Raw genomic sequence first — 15177 nt, forward strand, 5'->3', positions numbered from 1 at the left:
AGGAACCTTCCGGGTCTGACCCTTACACCTAGTGCTTATAAACTTCCACCCGAGAAAATGCAGAGACTTGATTGTCTTGAACTACATCCCCTGTGACCAGGTTTTAGTAAATAACACATACAATATCGGTGTTCATTATAGGTTCTAATTAGTGGGTGCACGTTACGACCTTGTGCATGTATCTTGTTTCATGAGTGTCACTTAGAGACTTGTCCATGTCTCACAATGGTGGCCCCACCATCACACTGACTAGGTAAACCCTGTTGGAAGGGGGATCTACTTCACCCATGAATGAAGAATAATTTTGATGATGTCTACTGGTCTAGGATAAAACATAGCTTGGTCCAGTTAGGATATGCATTAGGCAACTAGCTTCTCTTTATCAAATGTATCTCAGGCCTGCTGTGTAACCTTGCATATGATTAGTTTTTTACTAATGGATTAGCTGTGAGTATGGCACAAAGGAAGTGAAAATATACTCACAATAATCGATTAGGAAAATTGCTAATCAATTAGTGACAATAGAAAACTCTATATAAAAGCTGTTTTTAGAATCTGTTTTGGTCCTGGAGAAATTGGAGAGATCGTGCAGTTTTCCATCTGAAACAGAGCCACCTGAGAGTCACAAAGTTTCTGAATATTCTGGAAGATCACTCAAGTGCAGATCCAAGAAGAATTGATAGTTAATTCTACCATGATGGGTCTTGCTTGAATCAAGGAGCATCTTGTCAAATCTGCACCACATAGGTGTATTCGTTTCTTGTTTTTTATTTACTGTATTTCTGATTACTGTTGCTTCAGGGTGTGAAGTGTAGGCCTAGGTGCAATTGTGTGGATGCATTGCTCCTAGGGGAGTTATTGATTGGTGAATCAAGTTCTTGGGTTTTGAGGGTTTAGAATTATATAGGTGTGCTTGTAATTCTTGGATCCTATCTGTTTAGTGGAATCCTCCTAAGTGTGTTACTTAGGAGAAGACTGGATGTAGATTCGCCTTGAATCGAACCAGTATAAATTGTGTGTCTTGCTTCTTTCTTCTCTCTCATAATCTTTCTTGATTGAATTAAACAGTTCATTAACCCAAAACTGTGAAATTGATTAATTGAGCTTTAAAACCTAAAGATTCATTCAAGATTCATCTTAGATAAGATAAAAGCCTATTAATCAATTCAGATCCCTTTGTGGTTAAGATAATTAGACGGATCTGTTTTGAACAATTGGCACCAGAGTTGGTTAATCGCGCGCTAATCGATTAGAAAGATCCTGTTATGTCTAATACATCTCAAACCTTTGCTGAAGGGGCATCCATTAACAGGCCCCCTCTGTTTGCTGGGGAAAATTATCCTTTCTGGAAAATTCGAATGAAAATCTTTCTTGAATCAGTAGACAAAGGGGTGTGGGATGCAGTGGTTAATGGACCTTTTAAACCAATTAAAATAGTAAATGGAGAGACTTTTCCCAAAGAATTCTCACAATGGACCTCTGATGAGAATAAAAGGGCACATTATGATGTTAGAGCCGAGAATATTATATCTTCTGCACTAACATTGGATGAATTTTATAGGGTCTCTGTGTGTGAATCAGCCAAAGAGATGTGGGATGTTTTGGAAGTCACCCATGAGGGCACGAATGAGGTTAAAAGAGCTAGGAAAAAGTCTCTTATTCAAGAGTATGAAATGTTCAGAATGAAGACTGGGGAAAGCATATGTGATGTACAGAAGAGATTTACACATATAGTAAATCACCTCCTAGCTCTTGGCAAGACCTCTGACAAGGAAGAGCTCAACATCTAGATCTTGAAGAGTCTAAACAGGACATGGCAACCTAAAGTCACTGCTATTTCAGAATCCAAAGACCTCACTAGCATGAACATAGACACACTCTTTGGGAAGCTAAAAGAACATGAACTAGAACTTGGGAGACTCAAGGCAGAAGAGGATGGAGAAAAAAGGCACACAATAGCCTTGAAGAGTGCAGTAAAATCTGCAGCAAAACAGAAGAAAGCAGACTATGCAGATGACTCCAATGATGAAAACTCTGATAGTGAAGCCTTGAGCTTAATGGTGAAAAAGTTCTCAAAATTTCTGAAGTATAAGAACAAAGCTAACAACAGTTATGCAGGAAATAAGAGGCAGTCCAGATCTAGAACTTAAACCTGCTATGAGTGTGGCAAGACAGGACACATCAAAGTTGATTGTCTAGTGCTGAAGATGAAGCAGAAACTGGATGAGAAGAATGAGGCAGAGAAGCACCTGAAGAAGAAGAAAGCCTACATTGCCTAGGAAGAAAATGACTCCAGCACATCTAGTGAATCTGATGACAGCACTGAAGAGGAAAATAATCTGTGTCTGATGGCTAAAGCTGAAACATCCATTAAAGCATAATCATCCAAAAATAGTGTAAGTAGTTTCACATCTGAACATGAGGAAAATGACTACTATGAACTGCATAAGGAAGCTACAAAACTACAAAAATCAAATAGCAAACGTAAAGGGGAGATTAAGTGGCTGGAAGGTAGAATAAAACAGTTAGAAGAGGAAAATGAGAATCTAACAACTTGCTTGGAAAAATTAGAACAATCTGAAAAACATTCCAGGTCTAGATGTACGTACTGTCCAGGACAGCTAGAGAAGATAGAGTACTTAATGAAAACCCTATCAAAATTCACTCTAGGAAGATCCAACCTAGATGCTGTTTTAGGATCTCAAAGGAGTGTGCTGAATAAAGAGGGAATTGGTTATAGTGGCAACCCTAATCGATTATCGTGCAGAAATTTTCTCAACATCAGTAAACCATCCTCCATTATATGCACCTATTGTTATGAACCTGGTCATTTCTCCACTTCCTGCTACTTTAAAAACAGTGGGGTTCCTAGAGGAAAATTCAAATGGGTGCCTAAAAGAACTGTAACACAGTCTAACTCAAGAGGACCCAAGTTTGTTTGGGTACCTGCTTCATCAAAATAATCTATTTTGCAGGACAATGCTGAAGCTAAGGAGTCAATGTGGTATCTGGACAGTGGCTGCTCTAGACACATGACAGGTGACAGCTCGAAATTCAGCAAAATTTCATAAGAAGTAAGTGGACATGTCACTTACGGTGACAACAACAGAGGTAAGATTCTTGGATCTGGTAAGGTAAGGTCATCATCAACTGTGGAAATTGAGGATGTTTTGTTGGTGGATGGACTCAAGCACAATTTACTTAGCATTAGCCAACTGTGTGATAAAAATCTAAAAGTAACCTTTGAAGCCCATCATTGTTTAATCTGTCATGCATCCACAAATGAATTGGTTTTTGTAGGAAAAAGGATTCAGAACATATACATGGTGGACTTTGAAAACACTTCTTTTGATTCAATTGCTTGCCTTTTTGCTAAAAATGGTGAACCTTGGATTTGGCATAAAAGACTTGCACACATACATATGGGTCACCTAAATAAGCTTGTGTCAAAAAAGTTAGTCACTGGGTTGCCTGATATAAAGTTTAAGTCAGACAAGTTGTGTGATGCATGCCAAAAGGATAAACAAGTAAAAACATCTTTTAAGTCAAAACAGCATATCTCCACCTCTAATCCATTAGAACTGTTACATATGGACCTATTTGGACCTTCTAGAACCAGAAGCTTAGGAGGAAATTTTTATGCACTTGTTCTTGTAGATGACTATTCTCGCTTTACTTGGACATTTTTTATCTCATCTAAGAGTGACACCTTCTCAGTTTTTAGGAAATTTGCCAAAATTGTTCAAAATGAGAAAGACTTGAAAATCAAATCCATTCGAAGTGACCATGGGGGTGAGTTTCAAAATGAATCTTTTGAAAAGTTTTATGAAAATCATGGTATCTCACATAATTTCTCAGCCCCTAGAACGCCACAACAAAATGGTGTGGTTGAGAGAAAAAATCGATCTTTGGAAGAGTTGGCAAGGATAATGCTCAATGAGAACTCTTTACCAAAATACTTTTGGACAGATGTTGTAAGTACAGCTTGCCACGTGCTGAACAGGGTGTTAATCAGACCTGTTTTGAAACTTACACCCTATGAGATCTACAAAGGTAGAAAACCTAACATATCTTACTTCAAAGCTTTTGGTTGCAAGTGTTTCATACTAAATAATGAAAAATCAAATCTTGGCAAGTTTGATCCTAAGGCTAATGAAGGCATCTTCTTAGGTTATTCCTCCACTAGTAAAGCCTATTGTGTCCATAACAAAAGAACATTAACCATAGAGGAATCCATTCACGTTGCATTTGATGAGAATATTGATAATCACGCTGCTAATTCCTCTGGTTCAAGAAATAGTGCAGAATTAAATGACACAAGTGCAGATTTGACACAACCTGAGCCTGTAGCAATAGCAGATTCATCACCTAGAGTAGCTAGGACTTCGACCTCTGCAGCAGATTTACCCGCTGACTGGATAGTGCCTAAAAATATGTCTCTTGACAACATCATAGGGGATATTTCTAAAGGTGTTTCTAGACGCAGGCAGCTAGGCCAGTTTTATCTAAATGTAGCCTTTGTCTCCCAACTTGAGCCAAAATCAGTGAATGATGCTCTCAAGGATGAACACTGGTTTCTAGCAATGCAGGACGAATTGGATCAATTCAAGAGAAATGATGTTTGGGATCTTGTTCCAAGAACTCAATCTCAGCTAATCATAAGCACTAAGTGGGTCTTTCGCAACAAGCTGGATGATTCTGGTGTGATGATCAAGAATAAGGCTAGATTGGTAGCCAAAGGGTACTGTCAAGAAGAAGGGATTGATTATGATGAGACCTATGCTCCTGTAGCACGCCTTGAGGCCATCCGAATCCTCCTTGCCATCTCATCCTTACTCAAATTCAAGCTCTTCCAAATGGATGTGAAAAGCGCTTTCCTAAATGGCTTTATTAAGGAAGAAGTCTATGTGGCACAGCCCCCTGGATTCACAGACTATGAGTTTCCAGATCATGTGTATAAGTTGAAAAAGGCTCTCTATGGACTTAAGCAAGCCCCTCGCTCATGGTATGAAAGGTTAAGTGAATTCTTGATTCAAAACAGGTTTCGAAGAGGGCAGGTGGACTCTACTCTCTTCATTAAGAAGGCTCAAAATGATCTACTATTTGTTCAAATCTACGTGGATGACATCATTTTTGGTTCAACAAATCCTCTACTATGCAAAGAATTCTCCAAATACATGCAAGATGAGTTTGAAATGTCCATGATGGGGGAGCTGCACTTCTTTTTAGGGCTCCAAATTAAGCAAGGACGGCATGGACTCTTTATCCATCAATCTAAATACTGCACTAAGCTACTGAAAGAATTTCACATGGACGCTTGCAAGGAATCATCCATTCCTATGGCTACAAACTGCTATCTAGACATTGATGAAACAAGGCCTGCAGTGGATCAAACTAAATATCGTGGAATGATCGGATCGCTTCTCTATCTCACAGCTAGCCGTCTAGATATCATGCACAGTGTGTGTGTATACGCCAAATTCCAGTCCTGTCCCAAAGACTCTCACCTAATTGTTGTCAAACGCATCTTTAAATACCTAAAAGGCATTAGAAATCTGGGTATGTGGTATCCTCATGGCTCAAACATCTCCTTAGTAGGGTACAACGATTCAGATTTTGGTGGTTGCAAAACTGACAGGAAGAGCACCAGTGGAACCTGCCATCTCTTAGGTGGTTCTCTAATCTCTTGGCACTCAAAAAACAGGCCTGTGTTGCTCTGTCCACCACTGAAGCAGAGTATATAGCTGCTGGCAGCTACTGTGCCCAATCTATCTGGATTAAGAACCAACTTGAGGACTATGGCATCCACCTTGATCACATTCCTTTAAAATGTGACAACACTAGTGCAATTAATCTTACTAAAAATCCAGTTCTGCACTCTAAGACCAAGCATATTGAAATCCGGCACCATTTCATCCGAGATCATGTGTCCAAGGGAGAGTGCAAGGTTGAGTACATTGACACACAACATCAACTGGCAGACATCATACCTAGCTCGTTCTGGTTTCTACATCTGCTTGTGTGTATATTGTGTCCAGACTGTGTAGCTGCATGCCTACCCTTGGCCTTAATCCATTATCGTGCTTGGTTAAGCCCATTCTGTGTTAGTATTGCTTCACATAGTTGCCTTCTAATTTCTCAAAAGGAGCCCGCTAATCCATTAGGTAAGTAAATTCCCTACTCTTAATAGCAGTCTTAACTTCTGCACCTAGGATCCTGGTACTTCCTAATCTCTCAAAAACCCTAGGTCCTCCCTTTCCCTTTCCACCTCTGCTCCGCCGTCACCTAACACCCTACACCACTCCGCCATGGCATCCTCCTCTTCCTCTCGCAAACGTGTCAAGCGCATGGCCACTAAGCAACGGGATCCCGATATTGATGGCTGGATCAGTGATCGCGACGCTCAAGAAAATTTCAATGACTCCTTCCGCAATCGCAAAATCATCAACCACAAGAAAGTCGAACTGCCCTTCTTTCGCAATCACGACTTTACCTTCCCAGAGCTTATCTCCTCCCAACACCTGGAGACGTTCGTTCAACTCATAGGTGACATTTACCCCGATTTGGTTAGGGTTTTCTACGCAAACCTCGCGTGTGAAGATGATCTTCTCACCTCGCGCGTCAAAGGGGTAAACATTGTCCTCACCACAGATGTTTGGACCTCCATTGCTGGCTTCCGCATCTCTGGCATTCCAGCCCATCGAGGGTTTCCTGGGGCAAATCGCCTAGATATCTACCAGGGTTGCTTGAGGGATCCCAAAGCCAAACGCGACTACAGTATCTTCCGCACTGGTGGGATGAAGAAAGATGAGCGGGTGCTCGCATTCTTAACTGCCTGGATTCTAGTTCCCCGCAATGGCAACCATGCTCAACTCACAACAGAGGACGTCTTCCTTATCCATGCTTTCAAGTCAAACATTCTTGTAGAATGGTCTAAGGTTGTCTCTGATACTATGCAGAAAGCTATCAAGCTACCCAACTATCCTCTGCCTTATGTCGTATTCGTGTGCAAAGTTCTCGAGCACTACAAAGTGGACTTCTCTGGTGAGGCCTCCAACATTCCAAATCACACAAGCCTGATTGGGGCAAATGCCCTTCATCACATGGGAATGTCCTTTAGGGGCAACACCTGGTGCTTCAAGGATGAACCAGATAATGACCCTGTGGATGCTGCTGACGCCTCCTCTTCTGCCACCAGAACTCATTACGAGCAGGAAATGTTGCGCATGGTCACGACTCTTTTTGATCAGCATCAAACCTGGACGACAAAACTGGAGTCCATTGTGTGAGATCCAGGAAATTTATGAAAATTAATAAGTAATGGAATAAAGAAATGGGGGGTTGAGAATACCTTAAGGGAGTTCTTTGATAAACCTTAGACAAGAAACAATGATAACTTAAAGGGTGTAGAGTACTTGGTTATGTTGGGAGGACTTGGGTTCAAGTCTAGTGTGTGCCATTAGTGTGATTTTAATTGTGTTTTATATTACCAAAATATTATGAATGCGGAAACATGGTTTAACCTTATATGAATGTGTGAATTAACAAGAATAATGGGATGGTTTGTTGGTGTGCATGTGTTTGATGGATTGGGAGGTTGTGGGTTCGAATCTTGACTAGAGTAAGTAGGCTATTTATATTTTTATATTTTTGCTAAGTGATGGAAAAATCTAGAGACTGTAGAAATTCCCTGAGAAACCAGAGAGGTAGCAGTTGGGGTGCAGTAATCCAAAATAATGGTCATAAAACCTTGAATTTAAATAAATTTCGTTTTATTATGTGTATTATTTATTTTGGGCTGAAGTTGGGGGGAGAGAGAGAAGAGTGAGTGGGGAAAACAAAGAGTCATAGTGTGTGTGTCAAGTGAGGGCTGAGAATTGCAATCCAGAGAAGGGAATTGGAGTGGAGGCAAGGAGGGGAGCTTTGGGAACAAGGAAGAATTCATTGGAAATTGTTTGAAGCTAAGAAACCGGGTAAGGGGAGCTTATTGTGTTTCTTTCGTATGAATTTCTTTTATTATTAATGTATATTAGTAGCAGATTGTAATTGTGAGATTGGTGTTTTGTTATTTTTATGCTTTGATAAGGTTAAGAAATTAGTGGTTTATGATTTCGTGTACTGTATATGGGTAATATGCTATTTCCGATTGTACGATTTTTCGTTGATTGTCAAATGCAAAGATAAAGTATCTTTGTTTAATCGCTTCACGGCAATGGCACTGCAATAGATACCATACGGAAGTGGTGTGTGTAGAAAATCTTGGGATTGGTTATATTAGATTATTGGTTTATCTTATATTATTATATATGGTTGGATATCCTTTCAAAAGCATGCAGATTATAATGTATACTATAGCGTAAAAGTGGAAAGTTTGTAAAATATTATATTATATAATATATGGTATACATTGAATAACATATGAATGATACAGTGTTTTCTATTCAGTGGCATAATACAAATACTTTTAAAGTACATGACAACTTTGGGTTTTGATAATTTAGAGTGAGAATATTTGTATCAAATATATATATATATATATATATATATATATATATATATATATATATATATATATATATATGTATGTGTGTTACGGATGGCAATTGAGGTTTTGTTTTTATGTTATAACTTTTCAGAATAATAATAGTATATTGGGTAAATAGTATTGTTATTTTTAGTTAAAGTTAATACGGTGGAAAAAAAATGTATGTGTTATTTTTATGAGAATATAATGTTTTAGTGAAGCGATTGTGCAACTGCTTGTTTTACAGGGAGTAATCTATATATCATGTATTTTTGTGGTTAAAGTGCAGGTTGTCCTTTCTTTAATATAAAGCTATTAATGGTTGAAGGTATATGGTATGTAAATTTGTATGAGATATGTTTTTGGTAGTTTCTTTACATATAGGTATGAAAGTTAAGCCTTTTAGTCCTATAAAAATATTAACAGGATGCAGATGTATGGACCTTTGCATAGGAGAGTGGTATAATATATAAATATTATTAATTCTTTAATAAGAAAACAAAATTTTGGGTGGTTTTGATATTATATGTATATAAAAGGTAAAAGGTTTGATTTTATATTATTGTGATAAAAATTATATCATATTATATAACTTGTTGGAAGTTTGAATAACAGGTATTTATTTTACAATTCAGACGTTATACACGTTAATTTTCTTTTACATTAGGATAATGTATAATTTAATTAAATAATATTATTTTATTGCTAACATATAATTATATTATGTTAATTATTTAACGTTAAAACATGGATGTTATAATTGTGGTTTTGTGTATTAATATCTTGTTTAAGTCAAGTTGTTGTGAATTTATGTATGGATGCAGGATGAGGTAGAATGCTAAATATTGGTTTTGTTGTGTGCTTGTGATGATTATTGTGTTAGGATCAATTCTACAGTGCCTGAACCAATAGATTCATTTTACTAGTGTGGCGCCTGGCAGCGGATATGCTTCCGCTAGGTGATAAGCCACAAATATAGGGGCCACTAGCGCGTGGCGTTTGGCGAGTTAGGATTATTGTCAAGGGTCTGGAGTACCATTTCGCTTAGGCAACGCCAAGCGATAGTGTTGGGGCATGGGTCCATTGCAGATGGATGTGCATGGATGTGTTTGATGGCTTGGTCAGGGATATGCTGGATTAGTTACGAGTGGGGAGGTTCGTAACGGAGATTGAGATGCGTGATTGATGCGGGCGGGGAGGTCTGTATCTTTTGTACTCTTGTGTGGGGATACGAGCGGGGAGGTTCGTATGTTCCGTGCTCACACTTGAGGCTATTATGAGCGGGGAGGTTCATAGTAGGTGTTCACGCATGTTGGACTACGAGCGGGCAGGTTCGTAGAGTTGGACTACGGGCGGGGAGGTCCGTAGAGTTGGACCACGAGCGGGTAGGTTCGTGGGAGTATGATAATCCCTAGGACCAAGGTTGTGAATGGATCTTTCTCATATAGGTTATGAGATTGGGGTATAATGTTATAAAAAGGTCAATAAACTAAAATTGACTAAGTTAGATTGGGTGAGGGTCAATTCTTATTATCTTATTATTTGTATAATTTTTCTTTCTCAGCTCACCCTTGCTTGTTTGTGTGTTTGTGTTTGGCGATTATCACGTGACTTGTTACGTAGGAGCAGACGTGAATTCAGGTGATCATGCTGATGCTTAGCAACAGAGCGGGGCTACCGATGGGGGATTTTCTTTATGCTATGCTTTCCTACCTTTTTTAATAGACATTATGATGTTTTATCCATTATGAACTTGTAATAAAGATGAGACAGTACGAATGGATTATAGCGAGACAAGTTTGAAATTTCCCGCGCTTGGGAATTTATCGAAATGTCTGATTTTCTTAAAGAATATTTTGTGAAAAATCAGTTTTATCTAGTAATATCCATCTGGGGTGTTACACATTGAGCATCAACTAACCTCTGTTCAACAACAACTGGCTCAACTCAACACTGGTCGTGCTTCACATACTCCTGAAGCCGTTGTGGACACTGCAGAAGGTAATGAGAGTGAGCAATTTGAGGATGCCACTGACGAAGAATAGCTTAGCCCTCTACCCACACACACCCACTTTTTCAGTACCAACCTTCATAGCCTCAGTCTGTAGCCCTTGACCTTAGGATCCCAGTAGTCCTAGCGGTGTGTGTGTTTCCTTTTTGCGGTTATCCTAGCATAGCTTCCCTAGCCTAGGATTATTTTGGTTGGGATTGTAATGTGTTATATACTCTGATTACCCTGGTTGTTATGCACAGTTATTATCTTAGTTGTTATGCATTATCTCCTGCTGCATCTCTTACATTGTTGCGCTGTTTTTTTCTCTGTTGTACTGTATTGAATATGTCTTTTTGTTACTGTCCAAAAAGGGGGAGAATTCAGATATGGAATTTTGCTATTGTATTGATAGGCTATACTGATAGGGGGAGCATAAAATGAAAGTGATATCTGTTATATGCTTATGCTGTTGTTTGCCTTGTGTGCCTGTACTGTGTACTACTGTTGTTGTTTGCTTAATGTGCTGCAGGCAGGCTTATCATAGTCCATGTTTTGGACATCATCAAAAAGGGGGAGATTGTTGGAAGGGGGAGCTACTTCACCCATGAATGAAGAATAATTTTGATGATGTCTACTGGTCTAGGATAAAACATAGCTTGGTCCAGTTAGGATATGCATTAGGCAAATAGCTTCTCTTTATCAAATGTATCTCAGGCCTGTTGTGTAACCTTGCATATGATTAGTTTTTTAACTAATGGATTAGCTGTGAGTATGGCACAAAGGAAGTGAAAATATACTCATGATAATCGATTAGGAAAATTGCTAATCAATTAGTGACAGCAGAAAACTCTATATAAAAGCTATTTTTAGAATCTGTTTTCGTCCTGGAGAAATTGGAGAGATCGTGCAGTTTTCCATCTGAAATAGAGCCACCTGAGAGTCACAAAGTTTCTGAATATTCTGGAAGATCACTCAAGTGCAGATCCAAGAAGAATTGATAGTTAATTCTACCATGATGTGTCTTTCTTGAATCAAGGAGCATCTTGTCAAATCTGCACCACATAGGTGTATTCGTTTCTTGTTTTTTATTTACTGTATTTCTGATTACTGTTGCTTCAGGGTGTGAAGTGTAGGCCTAGGTGCAATTGTGTGGATGAATTGCTCCTAGGGGAGTTCTTGATTGGTGAATCAAGTTCTTGGGTTATGAGGGTTTAGAATTATATAGGTGTGCTTGTAATTCTTGGATCCTATCTGTTTAGTGGAATCCTCATAAGTGTGTTACTTAGGAGAAGACTGGATGTAGATTCGCCTTGAATCGAACCAGTATAAATTGTGTGTATTGCTTCTTTCTTCTCTCTCAAAATCTTTCTTGATTGAATTAAACAGTCCATTAACCCAAAACTGTGAAATTGATTAATTGAGCTTTAAAACCTAAAGATTCATTCAAGATTCATCTTAGATCAGATAAAAGCCTATTAATCAATTCAGATCCCTTTGTGGTTAAGATAATTAGACAGATATGTTTTTAACAAACCCTCAAGGGTGGTTTGTGACTCACACCCCTACAATAATTGTCATTGGGTTTATTAAGAGGTATTTTATAAAATAAGCATAATAATGCACATACCTCAACCATTAGGTTTATTAAGAGGTATTTTATAAAATACGCATAATAATGAACATACACAATTTATAGTACACATCGCCATAGGAATGAGACATAAAATTTAATCAAACTATTTGGTGTACTTTAGTCAACAACAACTTCGTTGTTACCCATTGAACTTCATTCCATGGGATCGCCATTCATGTGGAGATGGGTGTCCATTGTTGCAACTAATTTATGGGCTATAGTCTCATTCTCCTTGACGACTTAAATTCTTGTTGTTCATGCATCAACCCTTTGATAAGCAGATCTGCAATATTTCTTTCCGACCTGACAAAGTCAAGAGAGATAATATCATAAGTAATTAAATTTCTAATATATTTGTCTCTCATTCTCATATGTCAATTTCATTGACATTTTTTACTAAAAACTTTAAATATAACAATTTAATTGTCAGGATGCTTTGAACAAAGGAATAATTTATGCTTGCATAGTAGATCATGATAGAACAACAACTTTTTAACATATTTCCATGATAGTGCACCTCCATCCAAGGTTAAAACATAGCCATAACCAATAGGTGATTTGCGTCACCAAAATCAATATCCAATTTACATTAAAAATATCATTCAATAATCTCAAGAAATTGGACATATTGCCATAATATAAGAAACACAAATAATATTACACTAGATGGCAAAATAGGAAGGTATATATTCATTCACTTTATAATATATAACCAAGATTTTTTTTTTATTAACAAGTATGTTAACCATGGCAAGACACCCCCACACTTTGAAATATTTTAAATGTGGTTCTTTTTTCTTTCATAACTCATAATAAGTTTTTGTGTTCAAAATATGGTAAGCAAGATATAAAATTTCACTAATATAATGTTAGGCAAGCTAGAACTTGTAGAATAACATTTACCATATCAAAACATTTTTTTTCTTTCTTTCGCTGTACCATTATATTAACACCATACACTATATGAAGATGTTACATAACAAATAATACCATGAGTTTCACACAAAACACTCATTTATATATACATGTATTTTCATTTCTCTATTTAATTAATTTTGTACCTCAAAATTTTATAATTTGAATGGTCTCTAACCAAAATTTCTCAATATATAACATGATATATAACATCTTTATCAATGGTAAGAATAGACAATATTAAAGCATAAATTAATATAACAGCAAAAATATTAGCTTTAGTCATCACAAAAAATTATTCAATGAGCCAAAAATTTATTTATCCATAATTTCATTTATTGTTACCAATAGAAATAGAAAAATTATACACATCAATTTTTAGGCTTAGTTGAAACTGATTTAATTATAACCATAAGAAACACATTAGTTCACAAAAATGTGTTTTTATCTTCAGCTTTATATTTTTTTAATCTTAGAAATGAATGCAGATGAGTACTCAAAAATAGAAATAACAAGATAAAATTTTTTTCTCTCTAAGAATGTTAGAAAATGATTACTCAAATAATACTAATAATCATAAAAATATGAAATAACATAATAATAATAATTAGAGCAATAATAATACTAACATGTATATAAATAAATGAATATTAATCTGATATCAACTATTATAATAACAATAATAAATAAAAGATAAAAGGTAAGGAGTAGAAATATCTTAGGTTGAGGTACGCATAGCGCTATCCTTAGAGAGAAAACATCCCTACTGCACAGGGCTAAACAAATACACAATACACAATCATATGTGTTTCTTATCATATGCGTTTCTCTCCAAAGATACAACTCGTCAGATCGATCGAGTGCAGCGAAGGATCTCCAAACCTTATGAACACCATTATCTTAAAGATAATATAGAGAAGAAAAGAAGAACATTTCAGAGAAAAACTTTAGAGTTTGTTGTCTCTGTTATTGTGTCTTTTCCCATGCACTTATATGGTATTTATAGGTAGAAAAAGGAGACAAAGAAGTAAAGTGTAATAAGAATATAGCCATATAGCCGTTAGAGCATTAACCCATAAATTAAAGATATATAAAAACATAAGTAACAGTAGAATTTCTATTTTAATTATTTTATTTTTTAAATTATATTAAAATATTTCTAACAATTGATCTGTCTGACTAATGGTCCGACGATAGACTATATTGTACATATCTAATCTTGGATATTTACACCAGAACATCTAGTCTTGGTTGAGATATTAAAACCGTTTTTTAAGAACAATATATTTGTCGGTATACTTTGAATTTCAAAATATAAAACATGATTACTTTTATCTTTTAATAAATATACCGACATTCGAAATACATGTCTCACAATTTAAATGCTAACCATTCGTGTATATTATATGGATAATTGAAGTATGATTTTTTTTTCCCTAAACTCAAGCTTCAACGTACGTGATAATTGGCAAAATAATAAAATATTCAAAACTTTTCGATTGTTATGTTATCATTTGTATATTAGATTAGATACTAATATTTTAGATTTTTAACTGGTAGAATTGAAATATTTTTACATTACATCATTTTTTAAATAAAAATATATATTTTAAATTGAATAATTCAAAAATATATTTTAAAATATTGAATCACTAATATATTTCCGAAATTTTAAATTACGTAAATAAAAAATATAATTTAGATTATATTTTTGAATTTTTATTAAGTAATTTGAAAATATATTTTAAATTATATAATCTTAATTAAAAATATATTCTTAAATTTTCACATTAATCTATAACATATTGTTGAGTTGTGTAATATGTAATACATTGAAAATCTCAAATACAATTTTTACCTTTAAATTACATAATTTAAAATAAATTTTTAAACTATAGAATTTTAAATGTTTTCAACTTATGATAATTTCCCTTTTTTACATGGATACAAGGTACCATACTTTGTCAAAAAGATCAAGCAAAACGTTGTTGGGTACTTATTACATTTAAACTAAAGTCGAACGATTTCAGGAGCAAAGCTCAACAACTATTATTAACCATGTTAAACTTAGAACCAAATTGTTTAAGATATTAATCGCCGGAAGCAAGAGCT

This window comes from Vigna unguiculata, chromosome 1, assembly GCF_004118075.2.
Source record: "Vigna unguiculata cultivar IT97K-499-35 chromosome 1, ASM411807v1, whole genome shotgun sequence".
Taxonomy (NCBI): Eukaryota; Viridiplantae; Streptophyta; class Magnoliopsida; order Fabales; family Fabaceae; genus Vigna; species Vigna unguiculata.